The following is a 14,345-nucleotide window of genomic DNA, read 5'->3' as shown; positions in this document are numbered from 1 at the left end:
TCTTTTGGCAGTGTTGGCAGGTGCCAAATCCTGCTGTAAAATATAATCAGCATCTTTCAAAAAGCTGGTCTGCAGAAGGAAGCATGAAGTGCTCCAAGATTTCTTGGTAAAGAGGTGCAGTGACTTTAGTTAAAAAAAAAAAAAAAACTAAATAGACCAACACCACAGATGACATTGCACCCCAAATCATCACAGACTGTGGAAACTTAACACTGGACTTCAAGCAACTTGGGCTATGAGCTTTTCCACCCTTCCTACAGACTCTAGGACCTTGGTTTCCAAATGAAATACAAAACTTGCTTCTGAAAAGAGGACTTTGGACCACTGTGCACCAGTCCAGTTTTTCTTCTCCTTAGCCCAGGTAAGATGCCCTTGACATTGTCTGTGGTTCAGCAAATCACTTGACATGTCTGTGTTTGGTGCTCTTGATGGTCTCAGTCCATTCCTTGTGAAGTTTATTCAAATCGATTTTGCTTGACAATCTTCATAAGGCTGCGGGTTGTGCATCTTTTTCTTCCACACTTTTTCCTTCCACTCAACTTTCTGTTAACATGCTTGGATACAGCACTCTGTGAACAACCAGCTTCTTTTGCAATGAATGTTTGTGCCTTACCCTCCTTGTGAAGGCTGTCAGTAATTGTCTTCTGGATAACTGTCAGATAAGCAGTCTTCCCCATGATTGTGTAGCCTAGTTTACTGAGAGGCCATTTTGCAGGTGTTTTGAAATGATTAGTTGATTGGTATGTCTCCATATTCTAGTTTGTTGAGATAGTGAATTTGTGTGTCTTTGTTAAATGTTGTTGGGAACTCATAAACGAAGACCAGGAGACTCTTGGGTAATCTTCAGCAGGATTCTTTATTGAGAATGCTCTGCGTGATAGGAGTCACGTGACACGATGCGAAAGGAGGCTGAGTAACAGCGAGCTCCGCTTCAATCTGCTTAATTTATCCTATCATTCACTTTGTTCCGATGAAAGTTTTTGTGATTTGGGCGTCTAAGTGATATTTGAACAAGATAATGTCAAAAAACTCGAAATCCTCGGCCTGTGGGGACATTAAAAAACACTTACGTTCACACGCGCCCGATGCGTCTCAGGATCAAGATGGCCGAGGCCCAGCCGAGCCTGAAACGGTCTCGGAGTCTCTTGCTGAGAAACACGACATCGCCAACATTTACACGATCCTGACAAAAATATCCGGTGACATGGATGGTATTACGGAGATACGGAAAACTACCGCGTCGATGGAGGCTAAATTATCCGCTCTCATCACAAGGCTGGACGAGGTGGAAAAACGAGTGGAGTTTTTGGAAGGATCCGAGAAAGAACTAAAAGCTAATCCACCTGCCAGTAAAGTCGAGCTGGATCAGTTATGGGACAAAATTGAAGATATGGAAAATCGCAGCAGACGCAACAATATTCGTATCGTCGGAATTCCGGAAGGCAAAGAAGGCCAGGATATGGTGAAGTTTCTGGACGGCATTATTTCGCCTCTGATTGATCGGTCGGACCGGCAATTAGAGATAGAACGCGCGCACAGATCCCCCAGTCAACGTCCCAACTCGACTGACAAACCCCGGCCTATACTGGCAAGATTTCTACGTTCTGCCGACAGGGACTTTGTGCTTCGTGCAGCCAGGAATAAAGGTAGTCTAAGCTGGGAAAACAACAATATAATGGTCTTCCCGGACTTCGCCAGATCTACTCAGCTGAAGAGAGAGCGTTTTAAGGAGTGTAAAAAAATTCTCCACACGAAAAAGGTGAGCTTCGCGCTTCTGTATCCTGCTAAACTGAGAATCGAAGCAAGAGACGGCCGCAGGACTTTCACATGCCCGCGACAGGCTATGGCTTTCATTGAAAAAATGGAGTAAACCTTGTCACTGCCTTTTCCTTATCCCTCTTTTTATTTTTATTTTTTTATTTTATGTTTTTTTTTATTTGTAATGTTTTTTTTTTTTTTTTTTTAATTCCCCCCCCCCCCCCCCTCATATTGAACAGAGACATGCAAGGCATGTATCTTGCATGTTTACGGCGATTTTATTTATTTATTTATTTATTTTTTAAATTTATTTATTTATTTATTTTTTTTTATTATAATTTTTTTTTTTTTTTTTTTTTTTTTTTCTCGTCCTCACCACCGCTGATGGGAGTTTATTGTCTTTCATTGGATAAGTTATTGTAGAAGCAGACTCTACACGGAGTACCTCCTGATCAAGAGCCACGGACCTCTGGATCATTGTGAGATGGACTTTAGATAAGGTTAAGCGCACTGTTCAGGTTCAGCGCACCTTTTCTTTTTCTTTTCTATGGGTTGTTTGGGGCTTTAAGGTCATATTATTGCTTAGTTATGTTTCAGAGAAACTGGGCTTGGCTATATTTGTTACTGTTTATGAAGAATGTCACTTTCTGATTTAGACAAATTATCTTTTTGTACTTGGAACGTGAATGGGTTGGGGCATCATATTAAAAGGAGGAAGGTGGTGTCTGTACTTAGGCGGAACAGATTTGATATTATATTTTTACAAGAAACACATCTTGCTAACCAGGAAGCTGAGAAACTGGGCAGGGCAGTCGGAGGATTTGTGTTCTGCAGTGAAGGGTCAAGTAGTAGTAGGGGGGTAATGATTTTAGTTAAAAAACATCTACAATTTAGATTGGTTAAACAAATGAATGATACAATAGGAAGAGTTATTATGGTCTGGGCTGAAATCCAGGGCCAAAATATACTGTTGGCAAATGTTTACGCACCCAATCTTGATGATCACAATTTTTTTATAGATTTGGAATCAAAGATGCAAGCAACTAGGAACCACTACGAGATTGTTCTGGGTGGAGACTTTAATTTATTAATGGACCCTGTTCTTGATCATAGTGGCTCAAAAGTTTGTACTACACCTAAAGCTAGAATGGTGCTACAAAGGATGTGTAAATATTTAGGCCTTACTGATATTTGGAGACTCCTGAATCCACAAGGGAAAGATTATACTTTTTTTTCAAATGCACATAATATTTTTTCTAGAATTGATTTTTTTCTTCTGTCAAGATCACTTATCCCATCTGTAATTACATGTAACATAGGAAACATCTTAGTTTCAGACCATGCCTGGGTGGGTTTGCAGATGAAACCTTATATTGAGAGGAAAAAAACATTCAGATGGCGTTTGAACAAGTCCCTTTTACAAATTCCAGCATTTAAACAAATGTTAAAAACAGAAATTAATAATTACGTAGATACTAATTGGGCATCTGTGTCCTCAGTTGGTCTGGCATGGGATGCACTTAAGGCAGTTATTAGAGGTCGTGTAATTCAATACGCGAGCTTTTACAAAAAGCTTAAAGAAAAAGAAATTTCGGAATTGGAAAATAATATAAAAAAAACTGAAACAAAGATGAAACGTCATACGACACCTAGTGGCCTCAGGGAATTAACGCAACTAAAATATAGATATAATAACATTTTGTCTCAAAAGATGGAGTTTCTGTTATTTAGAGCAAGACAGACCTACTTTGAGTCAGGGGATAAGGCAGGCAAACTTTTAGCCAATTATATTAAACACAAGGAGTCCTCAACAATTATTGCAGCTGTCAGAGCTCCTGGAGGAGAGTTTTTTACTGCTGCTACAGATATAAACAAGCAGTTTAAAGATTTTTACATTGACCTTTATAAATCTACATCCTCGTCAACTAACGAGGAAATTAGTAATTTCCTGGAGCCACTAGACCTTCCTCAATTATCAAGTGAGCAGAAGGAATTTCTTGACTTAGATATAACGTTGGAGGAAATAATGGAGGTTATCAAAGCATTACCTACAGGGAAAGCTCCTGGACCAGATGGCTTTGTTGCCGAGTTCTTTAAGGATCTGGTTTCAGAACTGGCTCCGTTAATGTTAGAAGTCTTTATGGAGGCATTTCAGAGGGGTGAATTGCCACAAACAATGTCACAAGCTGTCATTAGCCTTATACTTAAAAAGGACAAAGATGCAAGTGATTGTAAAAGCTACCGCCCAATATCACTGATCCAATTGGATACTAAAATTTTGTCAAAGATTCTAGCTAATCGCTTAAACAAAGTTATTTCATCGCTCATACATGTGGATCAAGTAGGCTTCATTATTGGTCGAAGTTCTTCTGATAATATTCGAAGGTTTATTGACATCTGGTGGTCAGTAATGGAGGAACAAATCCCAATTGCAGCCATTTCATTAGATGCGGAAAAGGCTTTCGACATGGTAGAGTGGCATTATCTTTTCAAAATTCTAGAAGTTTATGGTTTTGGCAATACATTCATTAGATGGATTAAATTACTTTATAAACAACCCTTAGCTACAGTGCAAACCAACGGTCTGATGTCAGAGTATTTTTCTCTGGGCAGAGGAACCCGACAAGGCTGTCCCCTTTCCCCATTGTTGTTCTGTCTAGCTTTGGAACCATTAGCCGCTTCCATAAGAAAAAATAGTGATCTTCCCGGAGTCATAGCAGGGGGAGAAGTACACAAGCTTATGCTTTATGCTGATGACATTTTATTGTTTGTTTCTGATCCCAGCAGATCTATACCCTGCCTCCTTAGAACAATCGACTTGTTCTCTAAGTTTTCTGGCTATAGGGTGAATTGGTCGAAAACTGAAGCTCTTGCACTAACTGCTTTTTGTCCATCAACAGCCTTTCACCCTGGCATATTTCAATGGCCCAAGTTAGGTTTAAGATACTTAGGCATTCTATTTCCCCCTGACTTTAAGGATTTAGTTAGAGTTAACTTTGATCCCTTAATGAAAAAAATCTCATGTGATATGGAGAGGTGGGCTCCACTCCTCTTGTCACTGGCTGGGAAAGTCAATGTAATTAAAATGAGTTGTACACCCAAACTTAATTACTTATTACAGTCACTCCCAATACAAATACCTCTTTCATATTTTAAACAGTTTGATAGAATTTGTAAGAATTTTATTTGGAACGGTAAGCGGCCCCGATTACATTCCAATAAGTTACAGAGGCCCGTAGAAAAAGGTGGTCTAGGGCTGCCCAATGTATTGTATTATTATTACGCTTTTAGTCTTAGACACTTGGCTCACTGGTCACTTCCCCCTGAGCGAGCCCCCCCTTGGTACAAGATTGAACAGTCTGCTTTGCCATCCATTTCGCTTTTACAAAGCATATCCATTAAACTGGTTGGAAAGGTAAAAAAGCATCCAATTATTTCACACTTAAATGCAATTTGGTTAAAGATCTCACGTCTGCATAGTTTTAACCCCTATTTAAATGTTAGCTCAAGCATCTGGCTGAATCCAAAACTGTGTATTAATAAAGCTCCCTTTCTTTGGAAAGACTGGGCGAAGAAGGGTCTTGTCAATCTAGGAGATCTTTATGAAAATGGTAGTTTGAAGTCATTTGAGTGTATCCAGCAGCAATACAATGTACCTCGATCTCAGTTTTTCCAATATTTACAACTACGACATCTACTATGTGAAACTTTTGGTTCCACTACCCAGCTTCCTGAGTTAGCAGATGCCCATTGTAGGATTTTTTCATTATACGGGAAGGGTCATGAAGCATCTATGTACTACTCGTGGTTGATTCAAAACATTGGTGAAGCAAATTCTCAAGCGCTTAAGATAATATGGGAAAGGGATCTGAACATTATATTAGATAACAAAGAGTGGCAGGGAATTTTAAAGAATGCTAAAATGGCTTCGAGGGATGCCAAAATACGTCTTATACAGTTTAAGATTGTACATCGGTTTTACTGGACCCCTTCCAGATTGTTTAAACTTGGGTTAAAGGATACACCTTTGTGTTGGAGATGTAAGGCTGAGACTGGTGATTTAGCTCATGCCCTTTGGTCCTGCATAAAAGTTCAAGATTTTTGGTAAAGAGTTCAGGAACACATATGTTTAATCTTAGACCTCCAGGTCTTACTATGTCCTAAGCTTTTTATATTAGGTGGGTGGATAAATAATGATATAATAAACGCCGGCACAAAATCCTGGATTCAAACTAGTCTATTGATTGGCAGACAAATTATTCTCCGGAGCTGGAAATCAGAAGACGCCCCCTCTTTTCAAGAATGGGTAGCTGAACTCTCAAGAGTGGCTGCATATGAAAAAATGTCATATAAGCAGAGGGACAACTTAAAATTGTATTTTAAAAAATGGTCCAAGTACTTAATCTATTTGGAAGTGGAGCATGTGAATAGCATGTTTTGATTGTGACACTGTAAAGACTACATTTTATTTAATTTTTTTTTAAATTGTTATTTCCACTCCTTTTTCTTTACACAATGTTGATTGTGTGGTTCGTCTAACTTTAGCCAAGGAATGACCTTAAAGCCATCTTTAGGGAATAGTTCGGGTGGTTTGTTAAAAGGAAAAAAAAAAAAATCAGATTCTGAATTGTATTCTGTATTCTATCCTGTCATCTGCATGAGAATCAATAAAATTGTTAATCTCAAAAAAAAAGAGAATGCTCTGCGTGGCGCTGCAGTCATCAATAGTCTAATTTGTCCTTAAGACATTGTAGATTATATAAATTCAAGTGGGAGGGATCCATACAGTAGAGGTGGAGACCATTTTAACAAAGCATGCAAATGCAATCAGGAAGATACCAGACACTGGCATCTTCCCAGCCTGGATCTTATCAGCATAACAGTGTCATTTAAATACAGAGGTGCCTGACAGTATCGCTGATCTTAACATTATCATAGAGACAAAAGGCACAGCTGTGCCTTGAGCTTCAAGGAAGAACACAAAGACAAAAAGGTTAATGTCTCAGACACTTGATTTTCCTGATTTGAGCTTCTTGGATGTCAGCTTTATTACCCCAAAAAGTCTACTATTATATTGGAACCTAGATTTAACATTTTATACATTTGTAATCCCACAGTCCTCCCGTTGAGAGTTCTAATAACTTTCACATTATACAAATTTAAACTTTCATAAGTCCATTCTATGGCCTATGTTTGTTAACATAAGCCCCATCTTCAGTCATGTAACTTGAAAAGGTTACAGGCACGTATAACTTATTCTGTGTCTTGTCCTAGATTAACTTAGGTGTATATTTAGAACCATAACTGTTGACACCTATGGCATGGATGGTAACACGTTGTACAAACTACATGATGACACAGAAAAATCATGTAGTATAAGAGTGGAAGTCTTGAAGTCCATGGCTTCCGAATAGCTGTGAAGTCTGTTTTCTGTAGTCCATTTCGCATGTAGATTCACTCAGATGACTCTTTGTCCTCATGAAGCTTGTTCATGGGTGTCTGAGGTGAGGCTTTACACCAGGGTGTCACATATGGAAATGACTTCTCATGCACGCATACCTGCAACAGAAGAAAACAAGGAAACAGCAGACCAGCAGTATTCATGCATAGACATTTTTAGACTTCTGTAGATCGTATAGTGGTTTTAAAGTCTGGTGATCATATAGTGTTTTTCTCAACCTAGTTTTAAGTAATTTGACACCTATGGACCAGTGAGGTGGGGATAAAACTATGGATAGGGGAAACCTATGAGGAACTCTTCACCACAGGGTTGGCCCCCGAGGCCTGTTGCACTTCGGTTCTTCCCTGGGCTCCTCACTGGTCTGTGTGTGTACTAGTCTGTCCCTGTAGCTGGTGTGCAAACTTTACTGGGTGACATCTCCATCCTCTAATGAAACATCAGTCATAACAAGACATCATAACCCAAAAAGAATAGGAGCGACTGGAGTGTGCTTTAGTACAGCTTTGAAGGCTGTGAGTTTACTTAACATTCTCTCAATGAAACATTCTCTCAAAGGAAGTGACAGTAAACATATTTACAAAGGATCTTTCATCTTTGTTTTACATTACTGGGGAAGTTAAGCACTCACAGCCATTAAAGTTAACACCTGAGCAAGCTGCTCCAACAGTTAGGTGACATGGGGAGGGGCAGATTCAGAGTGGTAAGTAGACTGAGTAGGAGCTGAGTAAAGCTGTTCATTTCTCTTAATGTCTTCTTGCTTTTTCTACACTCTTTCATCCAGTGTCCAGTTTTACCACAAAAATGACAACTACCCTCCTTCTTAGGACTTCTATGTTTCGGTCGGTTCTCTGTTTTGACCTGAAAAGATGCGGCTGCAATCTTTACTCTGGCTGTGACATCAGAGTTTCTTTCCCAAGTAGCTAAACTGTCTAGATTACTTCGGAGAGTTTTGTTAGACCAAGTTAGATCTAAGAATGGCAAGGCTTTTCTGTACTCAGCTACAAGGCCATCTGACCAGATGCGAACTAATGGTCCCTTGTCCTCTAACACACTTTCATTATCATCAATTATTCCACTGTAAGTTACTGCTGACTGACAAAATCTTTCAGTGTATTCACTCACAGTTTCAGCCTCCTTCTGTACACAACTAGTGACCTTTGACCAATCCACTTTTGGTCCAACAATATTCTTTAACTCTCTCAGAACTCCCTCTCTCAATTCATCTTTACTGGCATGTTGAAGTTCAGAAGTAACAGCAGACTCAAAACTGTTGAATTCAGATTCAGTAAGTATTTGTGACATCAGCTTTGTGACTTCTAATAACGACATGTCATAGAGACGCATTTTGCTGATCGATGCTCTTCTGAATTCAGTAAAATTTGTGCGTACAGAGGGTAAGCTCTGGGATAGTCTCTCTATATCTTTAGGTCTTAGCGCGTTGGCAACAGTTTTTACTTGGACAACAGAAGAGTTGGCAGGAACACTTTCAGTTCCTTCAATCCTCTGAGATATTTTCCTCACTCCACATACCTTTACTGAATCTACAGTTACATCAGTTACTGACTGGATGGCTTCATCTGTTTCAAAGAAAGCTTGTAAGTCAGGATAATTGTTATCAGTCTGACTAACTTCTTCCACATCAGTTTTTCCTGCAGCTTTGTTGCGATTGAGTTTCTTAGTCAAAGAGGATACTCTGGCTCTGAGCTCTTTGATCTGTTCCTCTATTTCTGAGGTACGCTGAGAATGTTGCATAGCTAGTGCTAAACCAAATTCTCTGTGGCAGCAGATAATGCCTTTCGTATTGTTTTTCCGAATACATGATCCTAGTACCATTTTACATTCTTCAATTGACCATACTTTTTCTGGATCAATACAAAATTTCTTTATCAAATCCAATCTGACTGAATCTGTCACTATTGAGTCCATGTGCTGTCCTAACAATGATTTGAACTCATTGTCTGTCCATGAAGGAGTAGCTAGTCCACCTTTCTTAGTTGTTGGAATCAGCTGAGGTTTCCTTCTCAACATTTTGTAATGTATTTCTGACACAAAAGGACACTTCTAACACTTCCCTGACAAGCAGAGGATGAAAACACAAACTTTTAGCCCTTTATGCTAAACTTCCCTGTCAGACATAGAGGGTAGCAAAATATTAGCATGTGATGTTAATCTTCCCTGCCTAAACAGAGGATTGTTTTCATCTCTAAAATAGAATTTTTAGAGGGTAACTTAGTTAACCAAATCCTACAAAGTCTTTCTGACACAAGAGGACACGTATAACACTTCCCTGGCAAGCAGAGGATAAAAACACAAACTTTTAGCACTTTATGCTAAACTTCTCTGTCAGACACAGAGGGTAGCAAAATATTAGCATGTGATGCTAATCTTCCCTGCCATAACAGAGGATTATTTTCATCTCTAAAATATCCTTTTTAGAGGGTAACTTAGTTAACCAAACCCTACAGCTGTCTGTTAACTCTTCTCTGACGGCGCAGAGGGTAACACATTTGTTCTGGTCTTAAAGGTTCTTTTGGATAGAGGTACGCTCACCAACCATTGGTTGTACAGAAAGATTCAGTCTGGAATGAAGTCTGATCTTTGTTGAGGTTGCGGTTCCAATCTGGATTCAGGTGAGAAGCTCTATCCGGGTCACAGCACCAAAAACTGTTGGGAACTCAGAAAGGAATACCAGGAGACTCTTGGGTAATCTTCAGCAGGATTCTTTATTGAGAATGCTCTGCGTGGCGCTGCAGTCATCAATAGTCTAATTTGTCCTTAAGACATTGTAGATTATATAAATTCAAGTGGGAGGGATCCATACAATAGAGGTGGAGACCATTTTAACAAAGCATGCAAATGCAATCAGGAAGATACCAGACACTGGCATCTTCCCAGCCTTGATCTTATCAGCATAACAGTGTCATTTAAATACAGAGGTGCCTGACAGTATCGCTGATCTTAACATTATCATAGAGACAAAAGGCACAGCTGTGCCTTGAGCTTCAAGGAAGAACACAAAGACCAAAAGGTTAATGTCTCAGACACTTGATTTTCCTGATTTGAGCTTCTTGGATGTCAGCTTTATTACCCCAAAAAGTCTACTATTATATTGGAACATAGATTTAACATTTTATAAATTTGTAATCCCACAATGTGAGCCAAAATCATCATAATTAAAAGAACCGAAGACAAACTATTTTATTTAGTGTGCATTGATTTTTTTTAATACACAAGTTTCACAATTTGAGTTGAATTACTAAAATAAATGAACTTTTCCATGACATTCTAGCTTATTGAGATACAACAGTATATATTAATAGATGCTGAAATAGGGTTAGAAAGAAATAAACAAATGTCACAAAATGACATTCAGGCATATCAGAGGTGTAGGGTCCAGGTTCAGATCTTCTCTAGCTGATGAAAACAGCAGTTCAATTTCAGGCTGCAGCAAAGTCACATTGTCCAGAGGACTCATCTGGTGTCCTAGTGGCCGGCTGAGATAAGGTATTTAAAGGGGATCTGTATCTGGGGCCCATTTATTTGTCCTAGTCTCTGCTTACTTTCTTGGCTGTAGAGCTCCACTCTAGGTGCAGATCCACCATTTTATCTGGATACATACTGGATCCAGGTGACTGCAGGGACATTCTGTTCTGGGTACAGAATGGATCTAATTAAAGATATTGTCCTTTATTCTTGATTTAAACTGACAGAGTATGTCTGTCTCCCGAACAATGATAGGTAGGTTATTCCAGAGTTTAGGCGCCAAATAGGAAAAGGATCTGCCGCCCGCAATTGATTTTGATATTCTAGATATTATCAAATTGCCTGAGTTTTGAGAATGCAGCGGACGTGGAGGACTATAATGCTTCGTTTGAGGTCACTTCATTTACAGTGATATCATCGACTTGTTTGCAAATGATTGCACAGACACTATTTAAACTGAACTAAAATGACATCACTGAATTCAATGATGAACTGCCTTTAACTCATTTTGCATTATTGACACACTGTTTTCCTAATGAATGTTGTTTAGTTGCTTTGATGCAATTTATTTTGTTTAAAGCGCTATATAAATAAAGGTGACTTGACTTGACTTGATTTCACTTCACTTAATGTAACAAGAGCTCGTTCAAATACTGGGATGGTAAAGCATTCAGGGCTTTATAAGTAATAAGCAAGATTTTAAAATCTATACAATGTTTGATATGGAGCCAGTGCAGTGTTGACAGCTGGAGTTTGTTTATTAAGTGTGCAGAACAACCGAACAACCAAACAAAAATGCATTACAATAATCTATCCTTGAGGTCATAAACACATGGATTAACATTTCTACATTTGACATTGAGACCATAGGTCGTAATACAAATTTATTTTTGATATGGAAAAATGCAGTTTTACAAGTGTTATAAATGTGGCTTTCTAAGGAAAGATTGCGATTAAATAGCACACCTAGGTTCCTAACTGATGACAAAGAATTGACAGTGCAACCATCAAATCGTAGACCGTGTTCTAGGTTATTACATATTTTTAGGTCCTATAATTAACACACCTTTTTTTTTTCTTTTTTTTTTCAGAACTTATCAGTTAGAAATTACTCGTCATCCAGTTTTTTATATCGATTATGAATTGCACAAATTTTTCAAATTGGTATGTTTTGCCGGACCGCAATAAAAGAAAAGTAGACCTGAGTATCATTAACATAACAGTGAAAGCTAATACCATGTTTCCTGATGATATCTCCCAAGGGTAACATGTAAAGCGTGAAGAGTAAAAGCCCTAGTACTGAGCCTTGAGGTATTTCATAATGCAGTCGTGATCGATACGATACCTCTTAATTCACTGCTACGAATTGATGGTGGTCATATAAATATGATTTATACCATGCTAATGCACTTCCATTAATGGCAACAATGTTTTTTAGTCCATTCAAAAGAATGTTGTGGTCGATAGTGTTCAAACACAGCACAGCAAGATCCAACAGCACTAATAGTGAGATACATCTACAATCAGATGATAAAGAGCAGTCTCAGTACTATGATACAGTCTATATCCTGACTGGAAATCCTCACAGATACCATTTTTCTCTAAGAAGGGATATAATTGTGAGGATACTACCTTTTCTAGTATCTTGGACAGAAAAGGGAGATTCAAAATCGGTCTGTAATTAAACTAGTTCTTTGCGGTCAAGTTGTGTTTTTTGATAAAAGGTTTAATAACAGCCAGTTTGAAGGTTTTGGGGACATATCCTAATGATGAATAAATAATAGTCAGAACTGGATATAAGACATCTGGAAGCACCTCTTTTAGGAACTTAGATGGAATAGGTTCTAAAATGCATGTTTTTGGTTTAGATGATTTAACAAGTTTATACAATTATGCCTCTCCTACAGTAGAGATCCCAGCTAGGAATGTTATTGTTCTACAAATGTTTTGAGAACATTAAATGTTCTGGGAATGTTTTCAGTGGAAAGTTTTATTTTAGTTCCCAGAATGTTCTACTAAATGTTAGGATAATACTCTCTAAAAACATTATTTACATTATTAGAATATTATCACCAGAGGTGGGAAGTCCAGGGGCCAAATAGTAAAAGTCCAGTCATATTTTTGCTTTATTCAAGAACTCAGCAGCTGATTTCAACAGAGGAATCAAGCCATTCCTTCCAAGTCACAATCGAGTTTCAATTTAAATTCCAAGTCCTCAAAGAGTTAAAGTCAATGAGATAATTAAGTGACAAATTAAATGGTGATTGTGCATTAGTGATGAACACCTGCTGTTATTGGAATTTCAGAGGATCAGATGTTGATGTTTTATTTGTTAAAATGATGCCACCATCATGGAGATCAGTGTTTGATTTAGTTATGCTCTTGACCCTTGACTTGTTGTGCTAGATCTCTCTTTGTAGCTCTGTATGTGCTGTTGTGGGCAAGAGAGATCACTGATATACAATGAACATGTAGTTACTAAAATAATATTTTCTTTCTTTGTATGATAGCATTCAAAAGAAAATACTGCTCTAATATTTACAGGGAATTAAGTTTAAATGTGTGTAATACCTATAGAAATTTGAAGTCCAGGGCTTTCTCTACGCACACAGATATCAAGAACCAGCATATGAATCTCTACAATGGTGACAATCAACAAAATGTTTCATGTTGCAATACATGAAAAACTCCCATAGTGCACTGCAGTATGAATAATTATTTTCACCACTGTTTCACTGGGTCATATGATAAATGTTCATGGCTAAATGCCTAATCCCAAAGCAGGTTTTTTTCTATTTTTTTTTAACAAATTTATCAAAACAGCTTAAAAAAAAAAAAACAAAAAAAAAACAAAGCTAAACAGCGCAACTGAAGCAAGTACTCACCACAATTATGGTGGCAATTTTTTTTTTCCAATTGATTTCATCCAAGTCTGTGCTTAAAGTCAGTTGTAGTTCTTGTGTTTCTCTTTTCTTCAGTGATGTTTGTTAACTGCAGGTGTTCATCACTAATGCACAATATTCATTTAATTAGTCACTTTATAATATCATTAACTTTAACTCTTTGAAGACATTGGATTTGACTCAAGACTCGGTTGTGGCATGGAAGGAATGACTTGGTCCCTCCTCTGGTAAAATCAGCTGCTGAGTTCATGGGTGGAGCAAAAACATGAAAGGACTTTTACTCTTTGGCCCCTGGAATTCCCACCTCTGATTATTGCATAACATTTGAATTAAGATATAAGTGGGAAGCATCCCACTGGACATTGTATGTGTACTCAAATGTTGCTCAGACGTCAATTTTGGTTGTATGCAAAAGATCAACTCCAAAAACACAATCTCCAACTTAAAGTCGTCACCTTTATTCATATAGTGCTTTAAACAAAAAAGATTGTCAAAGCAGCTGAACAACATTAATTAGGGAAACACTGTGTCAATAAATGCAAAATGACCGTTAAAGGCAGTTCATCATTGAATTCAGTGATGTCATCATTTCAGTTCAGTTTACATAGTATCTGTGCAATCATTTGCAATCAAGTCAACGATATCGCTGTCGATGAAGTGACCCCAACTAAGCAAGCCAGAGGCGACAGCAGCAAGGAACCGAAACTCCAACGATGACAGAAAAGGAGAAAAAACCTTGG

Source organism: Carassius auratus, unplaced genomic scaffold (genome assembly GCF_003368295.1).
Source record: "Carassius auratus strain Wakin unplaced genomic scaffold, ASM336829v1 scaf_tig00216092, whole genome shotgun sequence".
NCBI lineage: Eukaryota > Metazoa > Chordata > Actinopteri > Cypriniformes > Cyprinidae > Carassius > Carassius auratus.
This window is presented reverse-complemented; position numbering follows the sequence as displayed.